This window comes from Schistocerca americana, chromosome 2 (genome assembly GCF_021461395.2).
Source record: "Schistocerca americana isolate TAMUIC-IGC-003095 chromosome 2, iqSchAmer2.1, whole genome shotgun sequence".
NCBI classification, from domain to species: Eukaryota; Metazoa; Arthropoda; class Insecta; order Orthoptera; family Acrididae; genus Schistocerca; species Schistocerca americana.
In genome coordinates, this window is record NC_060120.1 from 35,379,875 (window position 1) to 35,397,151 (window position 17,277).

A 17,277-nucleotide genomic window follows, 5' to 3' on the forward strand; every position below is an offset into this window, starting at 1 on the left:
TTAGAGGATTATTCAAAATGATCAACACTTGGTTGCCAAACCATTGGAGAAGGCATTTTGCGTCATGGAGTTTTGTAAGAGTGAGTCCGCAACAACCGTGCACTGGAAATTCAGGGTGATATTTAACAAGGCTCCACCTGCCACACAATCAATTTACCAATGGATACATAAGTACAAAATAGGATGGATACAAAACAGAATGTCTCTGTAAAGACAAATGCTGTAGGTGCTATTAACATCTGAGGAATGGGTTGAATGGACAAAGAGTACATTTTTCAGAAGCTCACAAAAATCAATTGATTGTGCTGGTAGCAAGCTATGAATTCCACAACCAACTGTTTGAAGAGTACAGAGGAAATGTCTGGGAATGGAATAATATTGGATTCAGTTGCTCCCCCATTTCCACACACAAAATCATGTAATACCTTACCACAATACAAACATTTTTTCGCAATCACTTGAAAGTGTCTAGATCATTTTGAAGAACCTTGTATAATAACTTATATACACACTTTTCAGGAAATAACTTCTCTCAAATATGTATGATCAAGTATTTGTGCTCTTTTCTTAATATCTTCCAGATGTAAAAAAATGTTAAATTACAAATAATATAACCATGAAGTCTTTCATGACAAATGTTATATTAAAGGATCTAATTCTCATGTTAATTCTAGATGAAAATCAAAACTTTTGAAAATATCCACCACAGTCATTGTCACATATGATTTCTATGCTTTCATAGTGAAGTGAGCGTGGTGAAATATTGTCTGAAAGACAGGAAACAATTACATTCCCAAAGCAAGAAGAGGTATGTGGTATTTTAAAACTAAAACAAATACATATGGCTGCCAGCTCATTAACAGAAGTGGCTGAGCCCCACTCTGTAATTCAGCATAGTCTCCTCCTGTCCAGTTTTGGATGTTCTCTCAACATTAAACATAATATAACAATTTGCACCATCATCATCAAAAACTGACTATCTTCTTCAAACCTAGAGATTCTCTCTCGCCATGCAGTGAGTAAAAATGTGATGCACTGAAGATAGCACAGCACAAGCACCGCAAACTGGCAGATCATCTCTTGGCTGACAGTAGCCATGCATTGGGGGGCAGTGCTCGATTCTCAGTCTTAAGAGAGAAATTTCTTACCATCTGCAGCTGGGAAAAATTGTATGAAGCTCTCCAGAACCGCACAGTTTGGCTTGTGATTTTTTTTTTTACCATTCAGTTTCTCAGTTTTAAAAATGAAACAACTGCATGCAGAACAATTAGTCATCTCAGTATAGTGGCAAGATTGAGATGGGTGAATGATGATGTTCATCAAAGAGGACTACAATGGGAGGAAATGCCGAATGACGGAACTGTGGGAGAAAAAATGTGATTGTAAAGGTTTTGTGAACAAGGAAGAGGAGGAGCAGAAGGATGAAGAAGAAGAAGAAGAGGAGGAAGAAAACTCTGCATTTATCTTTGGTATGTCAGTTTCCTCTTTCCATCTGACTCACATGTCCTGGTAACTGGTCAAATGAGAGTCACTTCCCTTTGTAGTAAATGGAGATGGATTTCCTGAAGTCCTGCAAAATAGTCTCATCTGTGTGAATCCAAGCGGCAAGTTGCAGGGCTCTCTGGGAATCTGAGTGAACAAGATATTTATGGCTTTGTCAGTGTCCTCAGAATCGCAAACTTCTCAGCTTCATAGTTAGTGATATGGTTGGGAAGTGAAACCACCACAGCGCGAACAGCATGGATCCGAAAGTAGGTATATTCAGGTCCATACTTTTTGGTAATTTACTTGCATGAAACATGGAATTACATGCATAGCAACTGATAGTACAATAGATACAAACAGTAAACAATATATTTTATAATAGTTCCTAAAGGATAAAGTCAATTATTTTACATAATAATAAATTAGATTTTAGCTTCTATGGTCACTATCGTAGCACTGCTCAATGAGCCATGATTTTACATGTTTTTTTTGAATTTTTCACCAGTTAACAGTTTCCTCGATAGTGCAGTCAGATATTTTGCTCCTTTAATGTATGGGCTGTTTGCAGGTGTTTTTTTTTTTTTTCCTTCAGTCCCCTGTTTACCATATGATAATTTTGTATTTGTCCAGTGTTATGTTCATAAATTTAGGCATTACGACATGTATATTTCTTATCTTCTACACCTGGTTTTATTGTTTCAAAAATGTACACAGAATAGTCAGTCATCATTTTAAAAACTATAAACAATCCCTAGCACGATGTTCTAGCTTCTTTTTTGTGAAATATTCTCAGAGCTCTTTTCTGCAGTTTTACTCTGTCTAATCCCTGAAGCACAAGCAATTTAATATTCATGTCCCTTGACCTGTAACTTTTTAATGTTTCACGATTATTGTGTGGACTGCAGTTCACTGTCTTCGGGTTTCTTTTCTTGTTTTTTTTTTTTCTTTTTTAATAAGAGGTAATAAGGTGCAAAAGTTTTGCACTGTGGCCAGTTTTGATAGGAGTATCTCACAATCAACCCTATCACAAGCCTTTGATAGATCTAGGAAAACTCCAGCTACTTGCATCCATTCATCAATTCTGTTAAGAACTTTCAGCATAAATTGTAGTGCTGCTGTCACTGGGCTACAACTGCTCCTAAAACCAAGCTGAAAATCTCCCAGGAGGTTATGCATATTACAATGCTCTAATGTACATTTCAGAATTATTTTTTCCATTAACTTACTAAAAACTGAAGCAAAGGCAAGTGGCCTGTAATTTTCTGCTAATTCTTTATCACCTTCTTTGTAGAGAGGTTTAACAATTCCTCAATTTCATACATCGGGAAACACTCCTCCTCTTAAGACACTATTATTAGATGCATCAAAGGATATGTCTATATCTACATCAATGTGATTACTCTGCTATTCACAATAAAGTGCCAGGCAGATGGTTCAATGAACCACCTTCAAGCTGTCTCTCTACCGTTCCACTCTCGAACGGCACACAGGAAAAACAAGCGCTTAAATTTTCCTGTGCAAACCCCGATTTCTCTTATTTTATCGTGATGATCATTTCTCCCTATGTAGGTGGGTGCTAACAGAATGTATTCGCAATCAGAGGAGAAACTGGTGACTGAAATTTCATGATAAGATCCCGCCCCAATGAAAAACGCCTTTGTTTTAATGACTGCCACTCCAATTCACGTATCATGTCTGTGACACTATCTCCCCTATTTCGTGATAATACAAAACGTGCTGCCCTTCTTTGTACTTTTTCGATGTCATCTGTCGGTCCCACCTGATGCGGATCCCACACCGCACAACAGTACTCCAGAATAGGGCAGACAAGTGTGGTGTAAGCAGTCTCTTTAGTAGACCTGTTGCACCTTGTTCTGCCAATGAATCACAGTCTTTGGTCTGCTCCACCCACAATATTATCTATGTGATCGTTCCAACTTAGATTATTTGTAATTGTAATTCCTAAGTATTTAGCTGAATTTACAGCCTTCAGATTTGTGTGACCTATCGCATAGTCGAAATTTAGCTGATTTCTTTCAGTACTCATGTGAATAACTTCACACTTTTCTTTATTCTGCGACAACTGCCACTTTTCGCTCCAAATAGATATCTCATCTAAACCATTTTGCAATTCGTTCTGATCATCTGATGACTTTACAAGACGGTAAATGACAGTATCACCTGCATACAATCTAAGACGGCTACTCAGGTTGTCTCCTATGTCGTTAATATAGATCAGGAACAATAGAGGGCTTATAACCCTTCCCTGGGGAATGCCGGATATTGCTTCTGTTTTACTCAATGACTTTCCATCTATTACTACGAACTGTGACCTTTCCGACAGGAAATCACGAATCCAGTCGCACGACTGAGGCAATACTCCATAGGCACGCAGTTTGCTAAGAAGACGCTTGTGAGGAACGGTGTCGAAGGCCTTCTGGAAATCTAAAAATATGGAATCAATTTGACATCCCCCGTCAATGGCACTTATTACTTCATGAGTATAAAGAGCTAGTTGTGTTTAACAAGAATGATATTTTCTGAATCTGGACTATGTGTCAATAAATCATTTTCTACAAGGTATTTCATAATGTTTGGATACAGTATATGTTCCAAAACCCTACTGCAAATCGACATCAGTGATACAGGCCTGTAATTCAGGGGATTACTCCTACTTCCCTTTTTGGGGTATTGGTGTGACTTGAGCAAACTTCCAGTCTTTTGGTACGGATCTTTCTGTGAGCGAGTGGTTGTATATAATTGCTAAATATGGAGCTATTTTATCAGCATTCTCCAAGAGGAACCTGACTGGTATACAATCTGGACTGGAGGCCTTGCCGTTATTAAGTGATTTAAGCTGCTTTGTTGCACAGAGGATATCTACTTCTATAGTTCTCATCTTGGCAGTTGTTCTTGATTGGAATTCAGGAATATTTACTTCGTCTTCTTTGGTGAAGGAGTTTTGGAAAACCGTGTTTAATAACTCTGCTTTAGTGGCACTGTCATCAGTGACTACACCGTTGTTTTCGCGCAGTGAAGGTACTGATTGCGTCTTGCCACTGGCGTGCTTTATGTATGACCAGAATCTCTCTGGGTTTTCTTCCAGATTTCGAGACAGAATTTCGTTGTGGAAATTATTGTTGATGTTGCTGGGTTGTTTTAGGGGGAGGAGACCAGACAGCGAGGTCATCGGTCTCATTGGATTAGGGAAGGAAGGGGAAGGAAGTCGGTCATGCCCTTTCAAAGGAACCATCCTGGCATTTGCCTGGAGTTATTTAGGTAAATCATGGAAACAGGATGGCCGAACGTGGGATTGAACCGTCGTCCTCCCAAATGCGAGTCCAGTGTGCTAGCCACTGCGCCACCTCACTCTGTGTGGAAATTTTTAAATTGCATCTCACATTGTAATACACGCTATATTTCTAAGTTCTGTACAACTTTGCCAATCTTGGGGATTTTGCGTTCTTTTAAATTTGGCATGCTTTTGTTGCTTCTGCAGCAACAATCTGACCTGTTTTGTGTACCATAGGGTATCAGTACCATCACTTAATAATTTATGTGGTATATATCTCTCAATTGCTATCGATACTATCTCTTTGAAAACATTCCACAACTTTTCTACACTTACATGATCAGATCGGAAGGAGTAAAGACTGTCTCTTAAGAAGGCATTAAGAGCATTTTTATCAGATTTTTTAAATAGATATACTTTGCAATTCTTTCTGATGGTTGTAGGTGTTACGGTATTCAGCCTAGCAGCAACTGCCTTGTGGTCGCTAATCCCTGAATTCGTCATAATACTCACTATTTGTCCAGGATTATTTGGAGCTATAAGGTCAAGTATGCTTTCGCAACCATTTATGCTTCGAGTGGGCTCATGAACTACTTGTTCAAAATAATTTTCTGAGAAAGTATTCAGTACATTTTCGGTTGACGTTTTATGCCTGACGCCGGCTATAAACGTATAATTTTTCCACCATATTGAGGGTAGATTGAAGTCACCACCGACTATAATTGTATGAGCGGGGTACTTATTTGAAATGAGACTCATGTTTTCTTTGAACTGTTCAGCAATTATATCTTCTGAGTTGGAGGGAGGGGAGGGGGGGGGGGGGGAGGGGTGTCAGTAAAACAATCCAATTAATAGTTTAGTCCGATTTTAAGGTATAACCTCTACCCATACTATTTCACACTATCTATCTACTCCAATTTCGCTACAAGGCAAACTACTTCTGACAGCAATAAATACTCCACGACCAACTGTATTTAACCTATCCTTTCTGAACACAGTTAGATCATTTGAAAAAATTTTGGCTGAACTTATTTTCAGCATTAGCCAGCTCTCTGTACCTGCAACTATTTGAGCTTCAGTGCTTTCTATTAGGGCTTGGAGCTCTGGTTATTTCTCAACACAGCTATGACAATTTACAACTACAATATCAATCGTTTCTACAACTACCTTACTGTGTTTTACCTTCCCACTTTTAGACGGACGCCCCTTCTGTAGTTCCCCGAGACCCTCTAACCTAAAAACACCGCCCAGTCCCTTCCACACAGCCCCCGCTACCTGTGTAGTCGCCTTCTGTACATAGTGGACTCCTGATCTATTAAGCAGAACCTGGAAACCCACCACCCGATGGCGCCTTAATCTCGGAAGCAAGACTGGCAGTCTTTACTGTTTCTGCTAGCAGCCCGAAACCAGACAGAATCTGCTCCGATCCAAAGCGACACACGTCATTGGCACTGACATGAGCCACCAACTGCAGTGGCTGCACTTTGTACTCTTCATGGCAGCCGGAAGCACCCTAACCACATCCGGGCTGACTCCTCCCGGAATGCATGCGGAGTGCACACTGGCTTCCTTCCCCTCCTTGGCAGCCATGTTCCTAAGGGGCCTCATTATGCGCCTAACGTTGGAGCTCCTAACTACCAGCAAACCCACCCTCTGTGAATGCCCAGACCTTGTGGGCCGAGAAGCTTCCTCTGGAACAGGGTGGATGATTGCATCCGGCTCAGAGACATCGTCAGCCACAGATAACGCCCTAAACCTGTTCATCAAATGAACCAGGGAGGCCCTGCGATTTTTGGAGGCCCTGCGATCGGGCCCTCAAAGTTTTTCGCTGCCTGCCAGACTTTGGAATGATCTCCCACTTGATCATGGGTGAGGGGTCAACCTCAGTGCAGGCAGCACCTGGGGCAGTCACAGCAGTGGACCGATCGGAGGACACATGGGACGTGCTCGACGTCCCTCGTATCCCTGTGTTCGATCCCCCACAGTGACACCCCTTGGCAGCAGCCTCAAGCTGTGTGACAGACGCCAACGCAGCCTGGAGCTGTGAGCAAAGGGTCACCAACTCAGCTCGTATCAGTACACAACAATCACAGTTCCTATCCATTACTGCAGTTGCTCCTGTTTGAAGCTCATAAAAATATGCAACAAGCGAACGGTGTACTCGCCTTATTAGTAGCAGAAACTAGTGGCGCACTCTTGCTGATGGTCTAACCGCTATGCTAGATTATGTTAGCATTGCTTAAGTAAACATGGAGGAATTTCAACCCAACCAGTAGATTTTTTGTTTTACTTTCTCTGATGATCTGCAAAATATCCCTGAGTTCTACATATACTCATATGTGCCTCAGTAATAGAGTTAGACATAGACACATCCTACTATTGGAGTTATACGATGCCTTTAATTGGTCTTCCTAGATTATGGCTGCATAATTTACAAATCTGTGCAACCAAGTGTCCCCTTAACATTCTACACACTATTTATGACAGCATAAGGTTGGCAAAAGGAATTTACAGAACTGGCCCCATTTCAAGCATATGTATAGAGGCTGGTGAGCTGCTGCTTCTCTCAGTGAGAAAGCTTTCACTATGTTTGTTAATTACACAGAGGCATACTGAATATTTTTTCCTGTGCACTGAATACGAAGTGGGAAAATGATACAGGTAGATTTTGTTTCAATGATTAATGAAAACCATCTCAGCTTTACTAATACACATTTATTGTGCAACTATCAGTTTTGTTCTTAGAATGTCTTCAGGTTGTCAAATTGTGCTAAAGCTAAGACATACGCAGCCTCTATGCAGCATGCTGTACCTGCTCACCATACTTAAGTCAAGCGGTCAACAGAGTGTTTATGCCATGACTTTTGCATAACTTGACAACCTGAAGATGTTTTAAGAATGAAACTGATCATTCCACAATAAATGTGTAACAATATAGCTGAGGCAGTCTTCATTAATCATTAAAATTGTCCTCAACATGATCAAGATAGTTTATGTACCACACACCAAATAGTAGCTTGTGTAATATAAAGGTAGTAGACGACGAGAAACTAACTTTACCCTCTCAACAGGTCTTATCAGCTTCACATCACACTGTGTGCTAAAATCTTCTAACAAGAGGATTAAGAGGGAAGATGCGTAAGGTCTGTAAGAGACCGTATGTCAGTAGAACTATGGTGTAGGAGGTATAAAGTGAACACATCTTCAGTTATGCACCTACTTTTGGCAGATATGCTCGTAATTTGTGGAAAGTGGGATTAATGAGAAGTGCTATATGTCATTAACAAACACAGTTGCCCTATCTTTGACCCCCATCACCACCAAGCTCTTTTCATGTAATCTGAAGCCCAGAAAAACAACTGTGCCACACAAGGTAACCATTTTCTCTGTTTACTTTGAGGAAACACAACTGTAGTGTGTGTATTTCAACACAGTATATGCAGATATTTCGCCTACACATGAAAATAATTGAAAAAATTTTACACTTTAGGCTAAAGGTGCATCAGTAGCTCTGCAGCAATAAGACACACTCAAAGGTATGAAAAACGGTACTGGTCCAATGTCTGATAAGGCTCCAGAGGAAATTATTACAACATTAAAAATAAAACAGGTTCTTTTGACGTGCATTGTGGTAGAGGGAGTAAAGCAGCTTATCCATGTCTGTCGAAGATATAGCCACAGTATTGCAGGAGAGGTCAAGTGGTGCTGTGCAAACATGCAGTGCACAAGGAATTGCTTGAACACTAGACATGCCTATGAGCACTGTGCGTAAAAAAAATGCTGGTCACCTGATCTTCATCTGTGCGACTTCTGCCTGTGGGCTTATCTGCAGGTGGTTGTATTCAGTGTCCCAGTTATGAACACAGCCGAATCCAACTTGGTGAAGTTTGCTACTGATGGACAACATTCAAACGTTGGTCTAATGAGTGTTTGGCAAGCCCCTTCTTTCATGGCTTAATTACATTTCCTTAAGAATCTTACAATGAATTTAAGTCTGGCAACTGCTCTTCACAACTGGTATAGTTTCCAGCAATTTACCACCAACAGCATAATTAGACATCAATGTACCTCATCACTTACTTACACACAAAACAATATAATCATTTATGTTCAAGCTCAATTGCCAGCTCCTCCACTAATTGTCAATCCTTTGCAGGTCTTTTCACACTTTCCTACAGTGTTTTGGCATTACAATCCTGCTGTAGACAACAGTATTAGCATGGTACAGTTGCACGGATCTTACAACATCCACTATGGCATATCATTTAAATACAAGGTGTTTAAAAATCAGTGCACTTAGAAGCCAAAACTGGAAGGAGGCACAGAAATTGAAGTCCTATAAACACATCTCTGGAACCAAATACTTTCTGTGTGTCAAATATGGGATAGTTTATTTGTGTCTAATCATTAGTACTTACTAGTGTAGTCAGTCTTCTGTTAATGTTCATTGCTCATTTCTTAATGGTTGTGTTTTTCTCTGCATTTAGTCATGTGATTGCAATGCTGGTTTCAGATATAGCACTTACAACTGTCTCCCTAAATCAGCCATTGAGTATGCATTGTTTTGAAGACATGAGACGATCACAACAAGATTAGGAATTCTGTGATATACTCTATATTCTAGCCAAGAGTGTTTTTCAAGAAATTATCTAATGTACATTAAACATCCTTAATGATACTTTCCATCTCCAAAATGTTCTTCAGGTTGTCCAACATGCAGACATTGGACCATTTACAAGTCCAAAGAACTTCATTAGATCTCACACAGCATTTCCCCCAACTCTAATGTGAAAGAAGCATCTGAAGCATTTGGCTCTATAAAATCCTCTTCAAAAAAAATGAAAGTATAAATAATCCAATAGCAAGGATAACGTGCCCATTCTTGTGTGTCTAATAATTTTTTTTTTTTTTTGTGGCGCACAACTTCAATGGTCATTAGCGCCCTGACTACTCTAAGAATGCACCGCGAGGCACAAGTTGACCACAACAACTAAAAGGGAAAACACGATAAAAGACAGACTGACAGGCATAGGATTAAAAAACAGCATCATCAAATGTCCTTAGCGAGGTTTGTCAAATTGATAAAACGAAGAACACGAGCAGCTGCTCGTGGGTCATCCGCTAAAATGGCATCGAAAGTATTTGGCAGGTTAAGATCAAGGCGCAGTGTGTTAAGATCTGGACAGGACATTAAAATGTGTCTAACCGTCAGCAAGTGCCCACATGGGCAGAACGGCGCCGGCGCAGCCGTCAGCAGATGGCGATGGCTGAACCGGCAGTGTCCAATTCTTAACCGGGCTAAAACGACCTCCTCCCGCCGAGAAGGGCGTGAGGAGGACGTCCAAGCCACGGGAAGAGGTTTTAAGGCCCGAAGCTTGTTGTCGGTAAGTGCAGCCCAATCGGCATGCCACAGAGATAAGATGCGCCGACAAATCACCCTGCTAAAATCGGACGAAGGGACGCAACAAGAAGCTGTCCGAGGCTGGAGGACCGCAGCCTTGGCCGCGGCATCTGCAGCTTCGTTCCCAGGGATACCGACATGGCCAGGAACCCACATAAAGCTAACTGGAGAACCGACGTCCACAAGCTGCTGAAGAGAGCGTTGGATCCGGTGTACGAAAGGGTGAACCGGGTACGGATCACTGAGGCTCTGGATGGCGCTCAGGGAATCTGAGCAGATGACATAAGCAGAATGTCGGTGGCGGCAGATGTAAAGAACAGCCTGGTAGAGGGCAAAGAGCTCAGCTGTGAAGACCGAACAATGGCCATGGAGCCGGTATTTGAAACTTTGTGCCTCGACAATAAAGGAACACCCGACCCCGTCATTGGTCTTAGAGCCATCTGTATAAATGAAAGTCATGTCGATGAACTTCGAACGAAGTTCCAAAAAACGGGAGTGGTAGACCGAACCGGGGGTGACCTCTTTTGGGAGCGAGCTGAGGTCAAGGTGAACGCGGACCTGAGCCTGGAGCCAAGGTGGCGTGCGGCTCTCGCCCACTCGAAAGGTTGCAGGGAGTGAAAAATTAAGGTGTTGAAGGAGGCGACGAAAGCGAACTCCAGGGGGTAGCAGGGCAGAGACATACAACCCGTATTGACGGTCAAGAGAGTCGTCAAAAAAGGAACGATAAGACGGATGGTCGGGCATTGACAGTAGCCGACAGGCATACCGACAAAGCAGTATATCGCGCCGGTAGGTGAGTGGCAATTCGCCAGCGTCAGCATGAAGACTCTCTACGGGACTGGTATAAAATGCTCCGATCGCAAGTCGTAAACCCCGATGTTGTATGGAGTTGAGGCGGCGTAAGATGGATGGCCGTGCAGAGGAGTATACGAAGCTCCCATAATCCAGCTTGGAGCGGACGATCGACCGATATAGACGAAGTAGGACGGTTCGATCCGCTCCCCACGACAGACCACTGAGAACACGGAGGACATTTAAAGAACGGGTACAACGGGCGGCCAAATATGACACATGTGGAGACCAGCTAAGTTTCCTGTCAAATGTAAGGCCTAAAAATTTGGTTGTCTCCACGATTGGGAGAGCAACGGGACCGAGCCGTAAGGACGGTGGGAGAAACTCTTTGTAGCGCCAGAAGTTAATACAGACCGTCTTCTCGGCAGAAAAACGGAAGCCATTGGCGACACTCCAGGAGTAAAGACGGTCAAGAGAACGCTGAAGACAGCGCTCCAGGACACGTGTACACTGCGCGCTGCAATAGATGGTAAAATCGTCCACGAAAAGGGAGCCTGACACATCAGCTGGGAGGCAATCCATTATTGGATTGATCGCGATGCCGAAGAGAGCGACGCTCAAAACTGAGCCCTGTGGCACCCTATTCTCCTGGCGAAAGGTGTCGGACAGGACAGAACCCACACGTACCCTGAACTGTCGATCCATTAAAAAGGAACGAATAAAAAGAGGGAGGCGACCGCGAAGGCCCCATGTATGCATGGTGCGGAGAATGCCCGCCTTCCAACAGGTGTCGTAAGCCTTCTCCAAATCAAAGAACACAGCCGCGGTCGGGCGCTTCCGCAAGAAGTTATTCATAATGAAGGTCGACAAGGTAACCAGATGGTCAACAGCAGAGCAGCGCCTACGAAATCCACATTGTACATTGGTAAGTAGGCGTCGAGACTCGAGCAGCCAAACCAATCGAGAGTTAACCATTCGCTCCATCACTTTACAGACACAGCTGGTAAGCGAGATAGGTCGATAACTGGAAGGCAAGTGCTTGTCCTTCCCCGGCTTAGGAATCGGGACAACAATAGACTCGCGCCAGCATGCGGGAACATGTCCCTCAATCCAGATGCGATTGTATGTACGAAGAAGAAAACCTTTACCCGCAGGAGAAAGGTTCTTCAGCATCTGAATATGAATAGAATCTGGCCCTGGAGCAGAGGACCGTGATCGGCCAAGTGCGTTTTCGAGTTCCCGCATGGTGAATGGGGCATTATAACTTTCACAATTCGAGGAGCGGAAGTTAGGTGGCCTAGCCTCCTCTGCCTGTTTGCGGGGGAGGAAGGCAGGGTGGTAATGAGCGGAGCTCGAAACCTCTGCGAAAAAGCGGCCGAAGGCATTGGAGACAGCCTCAGGGGCCACAAGGACGTCATTCGCGACCTTCAAGCCAGAAACTGGTGAGTGGACCTTAGTGCCAGATAGCCGGCGCAGGCTACCCCAGACAACAGAAGGAGGAGTAAGACTGTTGAAGGTGCTTGTGAAAGCAGCCCAGCTGGCTTTCTTGCTTTCTTTGATAATACGACGACACTGAGCACGTAATCATTTATAATTGATACAATTCGCCACTGTAGGGTGGCGTTTAAATGTGCGTAAAGCACGTCGACGAGCACGTAAAGCGTCTCTACATGCTGCGGTCCACCAGGGGACCAGTACGCGACGTGGAGAAGAAGGAGGGTGAGGGATGGAATATTCAGCAGCAGCGAGAATGACTTCCGTGAGGTGTGCGACCTGACGATCGCAGCTTGTAAAGGTTTGATCCTGAAAGGTCGCCCTGGAAGAGAAGAGCCCCCAGTCTGCCTTGGAGATGGTCCAATTAGAGAAGCACGGAGAGGGGGTATGCTGCAGGAGATGGATAACACACGGGAAGTGGTCGCTCGAATATGTATCAGAAAGTGCATACCACTCAAACCGGCGTGCAAGTTGGCGAGTACATATAGAGAGGTCTAAATGGGAATAGGTGTGAGATGTGTCCGAAAGAAAAGTAGGGGCGCCAGTATTGAGGCAGACAAGATCGAGCTGGTTGAAAAGGTCTGCTAACAAGGAGCCCCTCGGGCAGGATGCTGGAGAGCCCCAAAGGGGATGGTGGGCATTGAAGTCTCCAGTTAACAAAAATGGTGCAGGTAGCTGAGCAATAAGTTGCGTCACGTCTGCCCTGGTAACGGCAGATGACGATGGAGTGTAAACGGTACAAAAGGAAAACGTAAAAGTGGGGAGAGTAATGCGGATGGCAACTGCCTGCAGGCCGGTGTGCAACGTGATGGGATCGTAGTAAATATCATCCCGGACCAGCAACATAACCCCTCCATGAGCTGGGATACCTACCACAGGGGGTAGGTCAAAACGCACAAAGGTGTAGTGTGCCAAGGCAATTTGATCGCATGGGCGTAGCTTCGTTTCCTGAAGGGCTACGACAAGTGGACGGTGCAAGCGGAGCAGCAACTTGAAGTCCTCTCGGTTGGAGCGAATGCTGCGAATATTCCAGTGAATAAGTGCCATCGTAAGAAAAGGAAGATGAGAGAAGTGGTCACCTCGACGGCCGCTTAGGGCCTGGCTTCGAGCGAGCACTGCTGCCGCTATCAGTAGGCGGACAGTCATCGTCCATTGGGTCTATAGGGTCATCGGCCATCTCGAGAGGATGGCCGGGAGGGGGAGCTTCCTCCGCCAGTGAACGGCCAGATGTACGGCGACCAGCGGTGCGGCCAGGCGAAACGGATGACGGCCTGGGGCGGCAACCGCTGGGTGGCGCAGGAGAAGAAAAGCACCGTGGCGGAGAAGGAGAACTGTGCTTCCTATGCGCCTTTTTGGAAGGACGTGTAGTGGAAGTACCGGTCGAAGGCTGGGAGGTCGAGGTACGGAGGAAGTCTGCACGGGATGGTTCCTTCTTGAAGGCCCGTGCATCTGACTTTGATGTCTTCGTCTTAGCAGAAGCTGAGGAAGGTGCTCGTGTCTGTGGGGTGATGGGAGGAAGAGGAGACGTCGACCGCGCGATCTTAGCACTGGCCGAACGGACGACCGTGGTGCTGAAGGTCAGATCGCATGTCTGGGTTGCTACCTCCCGGGTAGTCCGAGGAGAGGCGAGGACAGTACTGTATTTCCCCGCTGGGAGCAGCGTGGGCTTCCTACTAGCCAATAGCTTGCGAGCAGCCGAGGTGGACACTTTCTCTTTGACCCGACTTTCCTGGATACAGCGTTCTTCCTTATAGACAGGACAGTCGCGGGAGGATGCGGCATGGTCACCCTGACAGTTCACACAACGAGGAGATGGAGGTGGACAGTCACCCTCATGGGCATCCCTGCCACAAGTGACACATTTAGCCGCATTGGAACAAGACTGTCGAGTGTGATTGAAACGCTGACACTGGTAGCAGCGCGTAGGTGTCGGGACATAGGGGCGAACAGAAATAACCTCGTAGCCCGCCTTGATGCGCGATGGCAGCTTAACACTATCGAAGGTCAAGAAAATTGTCCGGGTCGGTACAAGGTCAGTGTTGACCTTTTTCATGACCCTATGGACAGCCATCACGCCCTGCTCAGCGAGGAATGATTGAAGCTCCTCGTCAGTCAATCCGTCGAGGGAGCTAGTATAGACTACACCACGAGATGAATTCAAAGTTCGGTGGGCTTCCACCCGGACAGGGAACGTGTACAGGAGGGTGGCCCGAAGCAGTTTTTGTGCCTGAAAGGCACTCTCAGTTTCTAGTAATAAGGTGCCGTTACGCAACCTGGTACAAGATTTGACAGATCCGGCTATGGCATCTACGCCCTTCTGAATAACGAAAGGGTTGACAGAGGAAAAATCCTTTCCGTCCTCAGATCGAGAAACTACGAGGAACTGTGGGGCAGGCGGTAGTACTTTTGTCACTGTTGGCTGGTCACGTTTCCGTTTTTGGGTCGAAGTCGAAAGAGATGGATTAGAATCCATTGCGGAGGAATCCCCCATGATTGCCAGCGTCTCCGATGGCGCGCTCCTTCCTTGTGGGGACCCTCTCAGAGGGCACTCCCGCCTTAGGTGAATGTTTACACCTCAGGTCACACCTCCCGAGAAACAGACGGAGGGACCAATCGGCATGGTCAGAAGGTATCAGCTCAGGCAATCACCCCTCCCCGGGCCTGGCCTTTACCAGGGGGTACGCGCGTGCCTTACATGTCTACCCAGGGCGGGGACTTACGCGTTACCCCGTCACCGGCTACGCGTGCGAACGCGTGGGTCGGCCTTCAGGCACGCACAGGGAGGAAGGAAGAAGAGGAAAAAGAAGAGAGAGAGGGAGAAAGAGGACAGACTGTCTCAAACGCTGAGGCGGAGACCAGAGAAGGCAAGGAGAAGAAGGCAATGAGAAGGTAAGGAGAAGAAGGCGATGAGAAGGCAAGGAGAAGAAGGCAATGAGAAGGCAAGGAGAAAAAGGCAATGAGAAGGCAAGGAGAAAAAGGCAATGAGAAGGCAAGGAGAAAAAGGCAATGAGAAGGCAAGGAGAAAAAGGCAATGAGAAGGCAAGGAGAAAAAGGCAATGAGAAGGCAAGGAGAAAAAGGCAATGAGAAGGCAAGGAGAAAAAGGCAATGAGAAGGCAAGGAGAAAAAGGCAAGGAGAAAAAGGCAATGAGAAGGCAAGGATAAAAAGGCAATGAGAAGGCAAGGAGAAGTCAAGGGAAAGAGTAAGGAAGACAGTGAGGTGGAGAAGAGCAAAGAAAGGAACCAACAAAAGGAAGGAAGAAACGAGAAGTGAAAAACCAAAAGGACCACGATGATAGGTCGTGGAACCGTCCGTCTCCGGACGCAGGCGCCTCCTACGACAGGCAGGAATACCGCGGGCCTATTCTAATCCCCGGACCCGCAGGGGGGGTCTAATAATTTGGGTGACCACTTGAGCTTCTCAGGATGGTGGTTCGCAGTCTGCAATTTAAAGAATGCATTGCAGAGCACTGTGAAAAGTGTCTTGGACCAGAAGCTTCTGCAGTTGCTGGCTACTGTGTATAAGAAATGGATTCATATCAACCAGGACACACTGGTCGCTAAGCAAGTGACAGTGGATGAATTTACTGAAGTAGGAACAAAAATTTGGAGTCTTTGTCATTATTATGTTGGCAAACATCAAAGTTTGCCTCTTAAAGCCATTAAATTTGATCTAAAGGAAGACAAGCTTATTATCCTAATGGATTTTCATCAATAATTTGTCATTTAGCGGTCAGGATGCAGTGCAAGATTTCCACTCGGAAATAGTCAAGCAACAAAGGTAGGAGACGAGGTACTGGCAGAAGTAAAGCTGTGAGGACGGGGCGTGAGTTGTGCTTGGGTAGCTCCGTTGGTAGAGCACTTGCCCGTGAGAGGCAAAGGTATCAAGTTCAAGTCTCGGTCCGGCACACAGTTTTAATCTGCCAGGAAGTTTCATATCAGCGCACACTCCACTGCACGGTGAAAATCTCACTCTGGAAACAAACCATCTATTTACTCTCTATTTTCCCCTAAATCAGAATGTGAAGTCCCAGTTTTTGGATCGTCAGTGACTGAATGCAACATGACAGCTACTCTTCATGTTTTATCAAGGAGCTGATCAAATATGTAAAAAGGAAATTTGCTCAGATTTTCTACATTCATTATTTCAGCGATGACTCCAGCACCCAATACAAAACTTCCAAATTTTTCTCAATTTGTGCTATCATAAGAGACTTTGGAATGATGGCAGAATGGTATTTTTTTTGATACAAGGGTATTTCAGCAATCTTTCCACAGCAAGCAATATGAATTGCTGGTGAGATGCCTGAGGTTGCATATTTTCCACAAAGTATGTTAACACTGTATGGAATACAGATGCAAGTTACTAATAACTGTAACACACAACATGTATATGGAAAGATTCTATGTAAATCTCTTCACACTGTTTTACAATGCTAAAGGAGCAACCGATTCTTAGGCATCGTGCCCAGCAGTTCCATCTTTCTTCTGGAAATGGTAACTGCACCCACCAAGAGCACTGCTTGCTTTTCATTTTACAGACTGACTATTCCTCCCCAGCACTTCCTGTCCCATCCTCTCATGTGAGTAGACAAAATAACATCACTCTTACAAATCAAACACTTCTTAGTCATTCTTTACAGGGGTGTATTTTACCTCACTTAACAACTGAAAATAAGTACTCACTAAACTGAAAATACCTGCAGTGTATAAACATTATCTCAGTGAAGTTATTTAGTCTACTCATATAAGAGAATATGACAGGAAGTGCTGGGCAGATATTCTGAAAACTGAAAAGTGAGCAGCACTCATGGT

At 44.7% G+C, this 17,277-nt stretch overlaps 1 protein-coding gene across 5 annotated transcripts in view; it reads right to left on the bottom strand.

The window, feature by feature from the left end:
- Window positions 1-17,277, bottom strand: part of LOC124596532 (lethal(2) giant larvae protein homolog 1) — a gene marked incomplete in the record, with an annotated part of 348,831 nt that overhangs the window by 257,153 nt on the left and 74,401 nt on the right.